General features: G+C 35.7%; 1 protein-coding gene across 2 annotated transcripts in view; it reads left to right on the top strand.

Moving 5' to 3' along the window:
* LOC126939425 (40S ribosomal protein S17-like) overlaps nucleotides 1-13,078 on the top strand; it is a 670,460-nt gene that overhangs the window by 82,196 nt on the left and 575,186 nt on the right. The window lies entirely within an intron of this gene.

Genomic DNA, 13,078 nt, shown 5'->3' with positions numbered 1-13,078 from the left:
GCTGAGAATGATCATTTCCAGCTTCATCTATGTCTCTGAAAAGGACATGGACTTATTATTTTTTGTGGCTGCATAGTATTCTATGGTATACATATGCCACATTCCAGTCTATCATCTATGGGCATTTGGGTTGGTTCCAAATCTTTGCTATTGTGAATAGTGCTGCAATAAACATACATGTTCATATGTCTTTATTGTAGAATGATTTATAATCCTTTGGGTATATACCCAGTAATGGGATTGCTGGGTCAAGTGGTGTTTCTGGTTCTAGATCCTTGAGGAATTGCCACACTGTCTTCCGCAATGGTTGAACTAATTTACACTCCCACCAGCAGTGTAAATGCATTGCTATCTCTCCACAGCCTCACCAGCATCTGTCGTTTCTTGACGTTTTAATGATTGCCATTTTAACTGGCGAGAGATAGTATCTCACTGTGGTCTAATGACCAGTGATAATGAACTTTTTTTTTCATATGCTTGTTGGCTGCATAAATGTTTTCTTTTGAGAAGTATTTGTTTATGTCCTTTGCCCACTTTTTGATGGGGTTGTTTTATTCTTGTACATTTGTTCAAGTTCCTTGTAGATTCTGGAGATTAGACCTTTGTCAGATGGATAGATTGCAAAAATTTTCTCCCATTCTGTAGGTTGCCTGTTTACTCTGATGATAATTTCTTTTGCTGTGCAGAAACCCTTTAGTTTAATTAGATCCCATTTGTTAATTTTGGCTTTTGTTGAAATTGTTTTTGGTATTTTAGTCATGAAGTCTTTGCCCATGCCTATGTTCTGAAAGGTATTGTCTTGGTTTTCTTCTAGGGTTTTTATGGTTTTAGGTTTTAGGTTTAAGTCTTTAACCAAACCTGAGTTAATTTTTATACAAGGTGTAAGGAAAGCATCCAGTTTCTGTTTTCTGCATATGGCTAGCCAGTTTTCCCAGCACCATTTATTAAATAGGGAATCATTTTCCCATTGCTTGTTTTTGCAGGTTTGTTGACGATCAGGTGGTTGTAGATGTGAGGTGTTATTTCTGAGGCCTCTATTCAATAACAGAAATTATTCACCCTTTTCCTCACAAGCCATGAAATGAAGCCCATCCAAACATTTAATATTGTGCCCTTCAACATTTCTAAATATGTTGTCTTACTTGATCTTTGCCATACAAATATGAACTCGTAATTTTGTTTTTAAGATTTAGAAATTGCAAGTCCAGGGAAGTTAAAATACTTACCTCCAAGACCTAGTCAATTGCAGAGCTGCAATTCAAACACAAGTCTACTAACTCCAAAGCCCCTACTACTTTCAGTTAATTAAACTGTCTCTTCTATTTTGTTCAAATCTTTCTCCTCTCCTAGGTTTTTTTTATAATGTCAAATATCCTCTGAATAAGAGAGCTATTGGCTGAAAATTACCAACACTATGATTGTAAGAAGACTTTTACCCTAGAAGTGTCTGGTGTTTGTATGGCCTTGCTTGTCTACATAATAGTAATAATTTATTATAATAATAATCACCACCACACATCAACAGTAAAAGTAACTTCTACCACTACCAATGGTTGAGTCTTAATGATATGTTGGAAACTGTACTAAACACATTACACATGTTGTCTCCCTTAAGTAAAGCAATTAGATATTTCCATTTGCCATGATGTTATGGACTATACTGTGTCCCCTAAAAGTCACATATTGAAGTCCTAACCTCCAATATTTTAGATTAGGAAGGTAATTGGAGGCAGGAACTTTAAAGAAATAATTAAAATCCAGCAGAGTCATATGGATAGGATCTAATCCAATAGGAATGGTGTCCTTATAAGAATAGGAAGAGACACCAGGGATGAGAGTGTCATATGTGTACCTGTACCTATGCATACCTATACCATACAAATACCTAATGCATATGGGGCTTAAAACCTAGATGACAGGTTGATAGGTGCAGCAAACCACCATGGCACATGTTTACCTATGTAACATACCCTTGTATACCTATGCGAGGACATGTGGTGTTTGGTTTTCTGTTCCTATGTTAGTTTGCTGAGAATAATGGTTTCCAGCTTCATCCATGTCCCTGCAAAGGACATGAACTCATTATTTTTTATGGCTACATAGTATTCTATGGCGTATACGTGCCACATTCCAGTCTATCATCAACGGGTGTGTGAGGACATAGGAAGAAGATAGCCATCTGCTAGCCAAGGAGAGAGGCCTCAGGAGAAAAACCTGCCAACACCTGGAATTGATTTCCAGCCTCCAGAACTAAGTAAAAATAAATTTCTATTGTTTAATCTACCCAGTTTGTGGTATTTTATTGGCATCCCTGGAAAACTAATAAACATGTAAGACAGGATAAATTTCAGTAAGAGTAACTTGTACCCCTGAAACTGATTTAAAGCTAGAAAACTCAATGCAATTGAAGAAACGAGTAATGAAATTCTAGTTCTACAGATTCTCCTGCTTTTTTCAATGGCTGTGGAATTAAGAGATTTCTTTATCCATCCAAGACATATAGAACTAATAACTGTGTTCAAATCCATAAAAATGGCATTAAACAGGAGCCTATATTCATCGCCAGTCAAAATCAGTACCTTATTAGAGTGGTCTCTAACATGTAAAATGGAAGATGAAAGCCTTAACAAATGATCCCATAAATGAAAGAAAGTATCCATAGTGTATAAATGAGAGAATTATTAGGACTAGGGACAGATTTTCTCTAAAATTTTTATAGAAAAGTTTGGTTTCCACTTGTGAATGATAAAATAAATTCTCAAACGGGTTTGCACAAAAGACAACTCTTTCATTAAATATTTAGAATAAAGAGCTCCATTCAAGACAATCATCAAAGGCCAAATAGAAACCATAAGGTGGAGAGAGCAGACTGGCCTTACCTAAAAGATTGCAGCTGGGAAGACTCAGACAGATTCTTAAAAGGACAGTCTATCAGAGAACTTCTGTGATAATATCTTAGAAAATCAAGCCTGTGATTATTTTCTACCAATAAACTGCTGAAGGAAACAGAGAGGCTGTGGATAAAAGGAAGTATGTTTTAGATCAACCTGACGTCTGAAACAGCCAGTTCTCTAGTGATATTTTACAGATAAACAATATATTTTTATTCAGATGTCTTAGAAACTGAAGCTGGAGGCCTATTCTTCAAGTCCAGTAACACAAAACAAACAATGGTAGCAATCATACTTCCTGAACTATTAAGTTAAATGTCTGTCCAGCATTTCTGAGCATGCTTGAGTCTCTGTAGTTCATCTTGTCAGGTTAATCAGGATGGGTACTTCAAATTGACAGGGTAACCAGCTTTTCTTCCAGAGTAACTTCCAGCAAACTGAAACAGGCACTTTGACTTAACATCAGAGAAAGCCTTTACCACTCAAACCCTTAAAATAATGCATACTTATTGAATGCCTATTGTGTGTATAATCTTGTTTGAGGAAAAACAAACATTAAGAAAAAGCAGTTCTTGTGCTCAAGAAAATACATATTGAAGATTGGAAAAAGCAAGTAATGAACTAATCTTAATGCAAGGCAGGATATGAGATGTCACAAGAAAGGTACAAATAATGTGCAGTGGAGAATAAGAAAAGGGAGAGGTACATCTGATTGCATGATGGAAGCAAATCAGGAGACATTTATAGAGGAGGTAAGTTTTAAAATAGATCTTAAGGAATGAGCAGGATTTTGACAGAGATGAAAAGAAATTCATTTCTGGAAGAATAAAACAGTAAAAGAAACTTGGTAATGTGAACTTATAGGTTTGGTTTGAGGAAATGCAAATAATCTAGTTTGGCAGAAGTTAAACCTGATTATATAATTTTGGAAGTTTTTTTAACTTAAAGTTTACTAACAAGAACATGAAACCCAGAACCCAGAAAAGATGGACAGATTTAGTTTAAAAAATAAATAGATAAATCTGCGGGCTGAAAGATGCTGCTAACAAAGTTCAAAGATAAATACTTGAAAATGAAAACCCTTGCAATAATAACGTGTGACCAGATACTATGTCACATGACAAATATCCAGAATTTCCATTGTGTAGGGAGTATCAGTTCACCACATTGTAACAAAACCAGAAATTGTTCACAATATATTAAATGAAAATAACTATTTAAAAAGTTCAAAGCACTCTCCTAAAAGCTCCAGAAATAAAGATATCACAAATGTGATTAAGAAATGTTTGTAAAGCAACAACAGAAATCACATATCAAACTGCAGAAGATGATCTAAATGTATTTTCAAATAATTTGTTACAAGATTTTATTATCAAAAATTGAATTATATATTTAGACTGTTAAAGGGAATTAATATGGCCTAAGAAGGACTCCGTACCTCTATATTTGAGTCCTTGTGGAAGAACAGCAACCTAGCTTAACAGGTAGTCAAGATTGAAAACCTAACTTGGGAGTATGCACCTGTAATGGTAGATAAGTCTTGGCCAATCCCATTGGCCATACTTCAACCATTCATACACTGCTGTGTTCAAACTGAGTTTTGTGTTCAAATAAGGCAAACATCAAGCTGTAACCAACCCAACCATTCTGCACCTCACTTCCAATTTCTTTATGTCATTTACCCCTTCTTTTGGTCCATCAATCTTCTTCTACCGGGTGGTGTAGAGATGGTGTACTGATCTCTCAGAGCAGTTGGGGATTGTGGGTAAGCACCCTGTCAGATTTCAGAGCTTCACGGATTTGTGTTTTGAGCTGAGTTTCTTTGAGTGAATTTCTAACCCAAACTGGGTTTGGAAGTTGCAACAGAAACTGGACTAGATCCCAGAATGAATTTGATCATGGAATGAACTGGCTTGGTTCCAGTTAGAGAACTCTTACATCTGACTGGGTAAGAATGGAACTGGTAGTAAGCAGTAATATCGCTGTAGTTATAAAATTTGGTTTTTGAAAAATCACTGGAATTTTTGTGTTCTACCCCTTTGTTTAATTTTTCTTGTGCACTTATGTAGGAAAAATAATCATTGGCCAATCAAGAGAACCTGAGAGTAAGGCCAACATTTTAGGTAAAAATAGGATCTTTAATTTCTGGAAAACTGAATTCTTTCCAGCTTATACATTAGGCCTGGGAGGCAGTGAAGTCTTTCAGAAATGGCAAAATCTTACTAAAGATAATTTACAGTGGAATGTTCTCAATGAACAACAGATTGGGGTACATTTAAAAATGAGGGCTCTCAGTAAAGTCCCTTTAGGCTAAGAATGGGCTGGGTACTATAAAATGTTAGCTTCTGTTCTCTTTGGATTAATCTGTCTTACACTTTTTGCTGACAGCTATGGGTGACAGAATTAGATAGGTACAGGACCATGGGACATGGGGAGCTTTTTCCTTCCCAAAAGAGGAAACTTGAGAGCTGATGGGAATGCTAGAAAAGATCCCTTTGCTACTGACAAGTGGCTACCTGAACTTTTTGGAGTTGCTGCAATGGGTAGGTCTTTCCCTGAACTCTTCACCTTCCCCCACCCTGCAACAGGCAATGCTTTTCTTGCTCTCCTTTCCCTTTCTTATCTTTTCTATTACACAAGGCAACCATCTTTCCCAGAGACTACATGCTTAAACTCCTAGTTGGAGGTTGGATTAAAGATAACGGACCCATCTAAGGGCAAACTTAAGCCCTGACAGTTTAATATTGGGTGCTAAGCAGAGTGGTTAATGTCTGATTTTTCATACGTATTTTACTCCCGCCAAAACAGAAACAGATAATTTTCCTTTGTGCTGTGACTTGGCCTCAGGGCTGTGGTGCAGTCAGCTGGGTCATTCAGAGAAAAGAAACCCAGAATCCTGGCATGATAGCAAAAGGGTAAGAATTTCTTACCAGCCAGACTTCTGGCCTCTCTCTCTCTTTTCCTCTCTCTATCTGTCTCTCCGTGCAAACTGGTTGAATGAATGGTAAAAATCACTGTTTATTTCCTCTGTAAAGTTTTGATTAATGAGAAAAAGGATTTGTGAGGCTAATCTTTTTTTTTTTTTTTTTTTTGAGATGGAGTTTCACTCTTTCATCCAGGCTGGAGTGCAGTGGTGTGATCTTGGCTCACTACAACCTCCACCTTCCAGTTTCATGCAATTCTCCTTTCAAGCAATTTTCCTGCCTCAGCCTCCAAAGTAGCTGGGATTGCAGGTGCCTACCATCACACCCAGCTAATTTTTGTATTTTTAGTAGAGATAGGGTTTTACCCTTTTGGCAAGGCCGGTCTCAAACTCCTGACCTCATGATCCACCTGCCTTGGCCTCCCAAAGTGCTGGGATTACAGGCAAGTGAGGCGTATCTTAAGTTGTAGTAAGCTAGTGTGATTTGTATGTCTTTCTATGTTCTATAATGGAGAGGGGTAACTTAGGATAGAACATGGGCTTAAGATACCTATAAGTCCACTGTTGAAGACAGCCCAGCAAACTGGCAAGTTATAAACTTTGCTGCTCCCTGAAGAAAAACAAAACAAAACTGGATGAGGTTTTCCTCCTGTCTTGCATGTCCTTGGGAGTTTGACCTTTTAACTATGTGGCTGTGCTTTCTCTTTTCACAATGATGGCCCAGGTTCAGTGTCCAATTCCTGACTTGGAAAATGAGTCATTTATCTTCTGTCTTTGTATTTATATGTACTATGTATGTGATGTTTATATATGAAAGAGCTTTAACTAACTGGTTTAAAAATAATAAGAGCTTAAATCAAATATTTTGTCAGAAAAGAAAAACATGTAATGCCTTTTTGTTCATGTGACATAAATAACCTTGGGGAAATAAAGACAGTTTTAAAAAGTATTAGTAAAAAGTATTTAAAAGTGTAAATATTTCATCTAAATTATGCCAGTCAGATATTAAGTTTGCTAAATGCTTTAAGGTCACAAACTGCTTCTTTCAGTTTTAAAAATTGTTCAATTTATTTTGGAACATTAGATTCTAGATAAGGCCTGGGGACAGGTGAAATTAGCCATGCACCCTAACTATGCAAAAAAGGTATTAAAGAAGGGAGATTTTATATAAGAAAGGATCTTGTAGAGCAAATTATTGTCCTAAAGCTAAAGTAAAGTGACTGGCTGTTTAAACAACAGAGGGATATTTAGGACAAGTCAGAAAGTCTAAGCATGTTGTAGATGGTCTGTGTAAGTCATGAAAGAATTTGTGAAAGGGAATTTATGCAAGATATGTTGTACAATTTAACAATGTACAGGCCTCATAGATGATTCATAAAATGCCACTATGACTCTTAACAGAACAACTTCCCTGCTTTACAGCTAGGCAAGGCCTGGGACATGAAGCTGGAAAGAGTCAGACCTTATCTGCATTTCTGTCTGGGTCTTAGGCTCCACACCTAGTACATAATTAAAATCCTGAATTTACTAGGGTTTTTCACCAAAAGTAAAAGTTGCTAAGGATTAACAGTGTAGCATGCATTTGGAACAACTGAAAAAAAAAAAACAGTTTTACATGCAAGGTTTGTAAAGAAAGTGAAATGTGTTTTTGGTAAAAAATTATTAAAAGTCATGGGAATGTGAATTTTTTTGCCTAAGTTTAGGGAGTTAAAGGATTGTTTTAAGTGAGAGAGAAAATATTTAAAGGTTTAAACAAGTTGTGGAAGGTTTGTGAAAGTTAACCTTGTAAAATAAATTCTATGTGTAAAAATATTGGCTAAATTTAAAGGGGTACTCTCTGGTTTCCCTAAATTGAACATCAAAATAAAAGCTCAACAGGGTTTTCTTAAAGCATTAACATTCTCCTTAACAAAAATTTGTAACAGGTTATGAAAGGTTTATAAAAATCTCACCTTACAGTCAAACTGATTAAGATTGTATAGATTTTTCTATGAGGTTTTATTAAAACTAGGGGGTTGACATTAATAACCCACTAATGCAAGGGTGAAATTTGGCTTTCTTTCTTGAACAAGAATTTCATGTAATATTACAAGATAATAAAAAAAATTTTGTTTCCCTTCTAAATACACTACCAAAAAGGGAAAATGAAGATGGAAAAGTCAAAAGATAGATTGCTTGGAAAGCTAAGTCTTCTATCAATGAATAAAGCTTTTTGCCTTCTTAAATATTTTTGAGTCATTGTTTTGGCAAAATGAATAACTTATGGTAATCTGGAATTCTCATTCATAATATCAAGTGTTTTAAACCTTTAACATATTTGATAGGCTTCCCAAAATCAAATTTTAGCTTTGAAATAGTTTTTTCTGACCTATAATTTTGGAAGGCTAAAAAGGGGACCTCCTTGAAGTATCCAAAAGAGAGGTAAATGGAATTATTTAACATGTTAAGTTACATGGGAAGCATTGTCAAAATAATAATGTTTAATCTTCAAGTTATATTTCATTGAATATTAATATGTTCTAAAATTGTATGGGATTTTAAAAATTCTAACATGTCTGATTATATGCTTACGGTTATTATGTTATTGTACACCACAGAAATAACCAAATATTTTGTATAAAATTGCTAACCAAATAGAACAACAACAAAATTAAATACTGAGGAAACACTTTGGCAGATTTTCATGTTAAACCAGCCGATACTGAAATTGTTTAGATATACAATTTGAACTCCACAGTCTAAGTCAAATTACCTAAGATATCCCATTAGTTATCAGTGCTATGCACCTAAATTGGAGAAACAACTGATATTCAAGAGGACATAAGTCCAATGTTAAGCATGGACCCATGGAAAACCAGGACATCTGCCTTGTCCTTCCTGAGTCCTTAAAGCTTTTGTTATTAAATGCTCTGCCTTCTATGACACATCATGGAAAATGGAAAATGATCCAAATTAAATATATTGATGTGTTAACTTATAAATTGTGAAAGTAGTTTAAAACCAATGTTTGGTTCCATATTCCTAGGAAGACAATCAAACCTTCAGGTACATTTGGCTACCTGATGGGTAATTTAAACATTTATAAAACAATTTCATTTAGTTGCTATTTTAAATGCATGTTTTGTGCTATAGCAGTTAATTATTATGCCACAGTATATTTTCACAGGTAAAGAAAACTTTTATGGTTCACTAAGTACAATCAACCCCTTTCACAATCTATAACCTGAGAACATCTTCTTAGAACATAAAAGAAAGTTCCTTGCTATCCACACTGCAACAAAACTTGAACCTTAGGTTTATAATCTTACACCTGAAAAGGGTCCCTTCACACTCTTGGAACTCTACCACCATTGGGACCCATAAGGTAAAACTAACCAGGAAAGTTTCTCCCCAGAAGAAAGCATCCTTGATGTAAACAGCTTTTCCCAAGATCATGGATCAAGACATTTACTATCATGAGACTTTTGTCTTTGAATATTTTTTCCTTGTTTATGCCTCTATGAACTATAGAAATGGAAAGGAGATCTATTATGTGCACTTACAGGGTATATTTTTATTTGTAAAGGATTTGTACTCAGTCTTATACATGAATAACCTTATATTTTGATAGATAAAAGATGAAGGCCCAATGTAGGTGAGAAACTCTAATGGTATATATGTTGCCTGATAGGCAGTCAAAACTTCACATTATGGGTTAAAGAGAACATTGCCAGGAGGTCTTAACTCTCATAGAATAACACATTGTTAGGTTATTTTTCCATAGTTCAGAATAAAAGAGGCAATAATTAAAAATCTATCCCTTATAATAGCCTCTACAGCAGATTCTACTGTAAAGGCTATAGTTGCACAACAGACTTTAAATTCTTTAAAGTTATGCTGAATCATAGATTTGGCTAAACAGAAAATTATTGTGCAGCTGCTGACACTTGTGACCTAAGGAGAAATACATCAAAAGTAAATTACAAAAATTCAGTTGTAGGGGATTAATGAAAAGACTACTTAGTCAAACAAGTTGACTCTTCATGTAGTGCATTCTTTCTTTAATTTTATGTGGTTTGAATTATGGACACCCTGGGTGTGGAGCATACTTCAAACTCTTGGTATTATTCTCCCAGTAGTCATAATAATAGCCTTCCTGGTGTGCTACATTCTCTAAAGATTTTAAATGTTTGCATGCAGCCATCTCTAGAATGTCAAATTGTCTCTCTTCAATTGGAATGACAGAAGCTAAAAGAAATGTACAACCATATAAGGACACTGTAACCTGTGAATGATGTGCTGAGACCAGAAACCCAAAATGATGGTAACAGGGAGTGGTGCTAAGGCCCGAAGTTTGAGTCACATCCTCACCTAAATGAGAACCTGACCAAAAAGGGGAAATTTTTTAAACAAAATTATGGGAGGCCACTGTTTAAGACTAAGCTCATGTACTAGACCCCAGCAGGTCAAATGAAACTAAAATGGAGTCACTCATGCTAAATGTAACATAATCAAACTAAGTCTTTGAGGAAATACATAGATCCTAAAACAGACCAGGTTTTGTTTTTCTCCTGTAAACAGGATATTCCAGCATAAGGATGCACCCCCTATTCAGTCCTTGTTTCTACCTTTGCAAAATTCACTGTTCTACTGTTTCTCAGGGGGTTTCAAGTACATTTACAATGGTGATAGTGACATCAATAGCTAAAGTTTTGGTCAATCTCTCAAAATTGAGAAAATGACCAAAAAGGGGGAATGGTTAAAGCAAGCTAAATATGGCCTGAGAAGATTCCATATTTCTATATTTGAGTTCCTGTGTATGAACTGCACCTACCTTAATAGGTAGGCAAGATTGAAAACCTAACTTAGGAGCATGCTCCTGTAACAGTAGCTAAGTCTTGGCCAATGGCAGCAGTCATAGTTCAACCACTCGTACACTGCTGTGTTCAAACTGTGTTCAAATAAGGCAAATGCTGAGCTGTAACCAACCAAGCCAATCTGTACCTCACTTCCAATTTCTGTACATCATTTCCCATTTTTTGTCCAGAAATCTTCTTCCACCACATGGCTGCATGGTAATCTCTTTGAATCTGCTGTGATTCTGGGGGCTGCCCAATTTGCAAATTGTTCATTGCTCAGTTAACCTCCTTTAAATTTAATTTGTCTGAAATTTTTCTTTTATAAAGATATATATTCAACAAAGAAATTAGAAATAAAGGAGCAAAACAATTAAAAAAAAAAAAAGCAGAATGGATGGAATAGAAGATTTCAATCCAGGAATGAATAAATTAACAAAAGGAAAACTAGGGCGGGGCACGGTGGCTCACAACTGTAATCCCAGCACTTTGGAAGCCAAGGCAGGCGGATCATGAAGTCAGGAGATCAAGACCCTCCTGGCCAACATGGTAAAACCCCATCTCTACTAAAAATACAAAAATTACCTGGGTGTGGTGGCACGCACCTGTAATCCTATCTACTCAGGAGGCTGAGGCAGGAGAATGGCTTGACCCCAGGAGGCAGAGGTTGCAGTGAGCTGAGATTACACCACTGCACTCCAGTCTGGTGACAGAGTGAGACTCTATCTCAAAATAAAATAAAATAAAATAAAAAATAAAAATAAAAACTAGACTTGATAAAAATATAATTCCTTAAAAACAATATAGTTTAAAAAATAACTAGTCAAATTAAGACAAAAATGAGTAGAAACACAACTTTTGATAGTGTGATATGGAATTCTTCACTGAGAAAGTCATGTTGAATAGTCACCTATAACAGTGAAGAAGAAAACCATCAGATATCATGGGAAAGTATTCTCATCAGAGGGATAGCAAGTGGCTGGTTTCTAATGTGTTCCCAGAATAGCAAGGGACCAGTGTGGTTGGATCAGAGGAAGAGTGAGAGAGAGAGTCCAAGAAGTCAGAGATATAGGGTGAGATGAAGATGGCCTTGAAGGTCATGTAACAATTTTGGATTTTATCCTGATTGAAATTGATGCTATTAGAAGGTTTTGATCAAAGAAGTAACATGATCAGCCTTATGACCTAAAAGGATCACTCTGGCTTCTGCATTTAAAATAAATGAAAGGGGGGCAAGATCAGAAGCAGGAACCATGCTGACCTGTTTTCATAATCCATATGAGTTGCAGCAGAGATGGTGAGAAATGGTCAGATTCTAAATACATTTAAACTAGAGACCAGGATGATGAAAAGATTTTACTGAGGTTTATCATTTACTGAGGATGGGAGAATGTAAGATAAATGGCTTTGTGGAGGCTGATCTGGAGATCGTTTTTGGATATTTCAAGTTTTAGACACCAGTCAGACATTCAGTGAAAATACTGAGTAGCTATTATAAGTCAAGGGTGATTAAAATGACCTTAATGATTTCCTTTGATTTTACTAAACTTTAGATAGGCTTCTTCCTGATTATAGGCCTCCTTTTTCATAGAGCATTTACTTTAGAAATTATAAATCCTTTCCCTGCCCTTTTGAGATGTAAATCTTTCAGCTTCTTGCCAGTTTTACCAGCCAGGAATGTCTTGTTCAAAAACCTGGGAGCCACCCCTTTGAAATATAATCTTCAAGATAGATCGATCTCCTATCTTCCAGTCTCTGTGGAAAGGTGGGAGTCTTAAATAAGTGCCCATTAGCAAATACAAATGACCTTTTTCAGTAGTTTGACTAAACTCTTTCTTGACTGTCAAACTCCAACCACTGCAGTTGTTCTTTTACAGGGGAAAAGTCCATGCTAAATCTAAATATTTGGGAGTCATCGGTGTATCCATTTAAATATTTATTTTTAACTTACATTTCCTATGGCTAGCATAAATATATTTATTTTGCTTAAATGTCTTACAACTGGTACAAATATGTTGATTTATTTAGCAATCATTGTAATACTGTACTTACTAAAGATGTCCAAGATAAATTACCTCAACTTCTAAAGGACTTTTCCTTGTTCCTGGATCCCAATTACAGTATTTTATATTCCCAACTTCACTATGAACAAAGAAAAATAACTCAGCGCATTCTGAACTATGAGGTACGTGAACATTTATCTGACCCAGAAAGACATAACTTTAATCATGTTCCCTGCACCCACACCAAGGGGTAATTGTTTAAAGTATTTTTGTTCCTGACTTGCTGCTTGTCCCATTATCTTCATGTTCCTGGAATTTTTGATGCAAAGAAAGATGTATAGCCAGTCAATAGCTTATGTTACTTTAATGTAAATTCTTGGTAAACAACTTAGGAACTACCTCTTCTTTTTTTTCCTTAAAAACCCA

This window comes from Macaca thibetana, chromosome 16 (genome assembly GCF_024542745.1).
Source record: "Macaca thibetana thibetana isolate TM-01 chromosome 16, ASM2454274v1, whole genome shotgun sequence".
In the NCBI taxonomy this organism is placed as follows: Eukaryota; Metazoa; Chordata; class Mammalia; order Primates; family Cercopithecidae; genus Macaca; species Macaca thibetana.
This window is presented reverse-complemented; position numbering and strand designations above follow the sequence as displayed.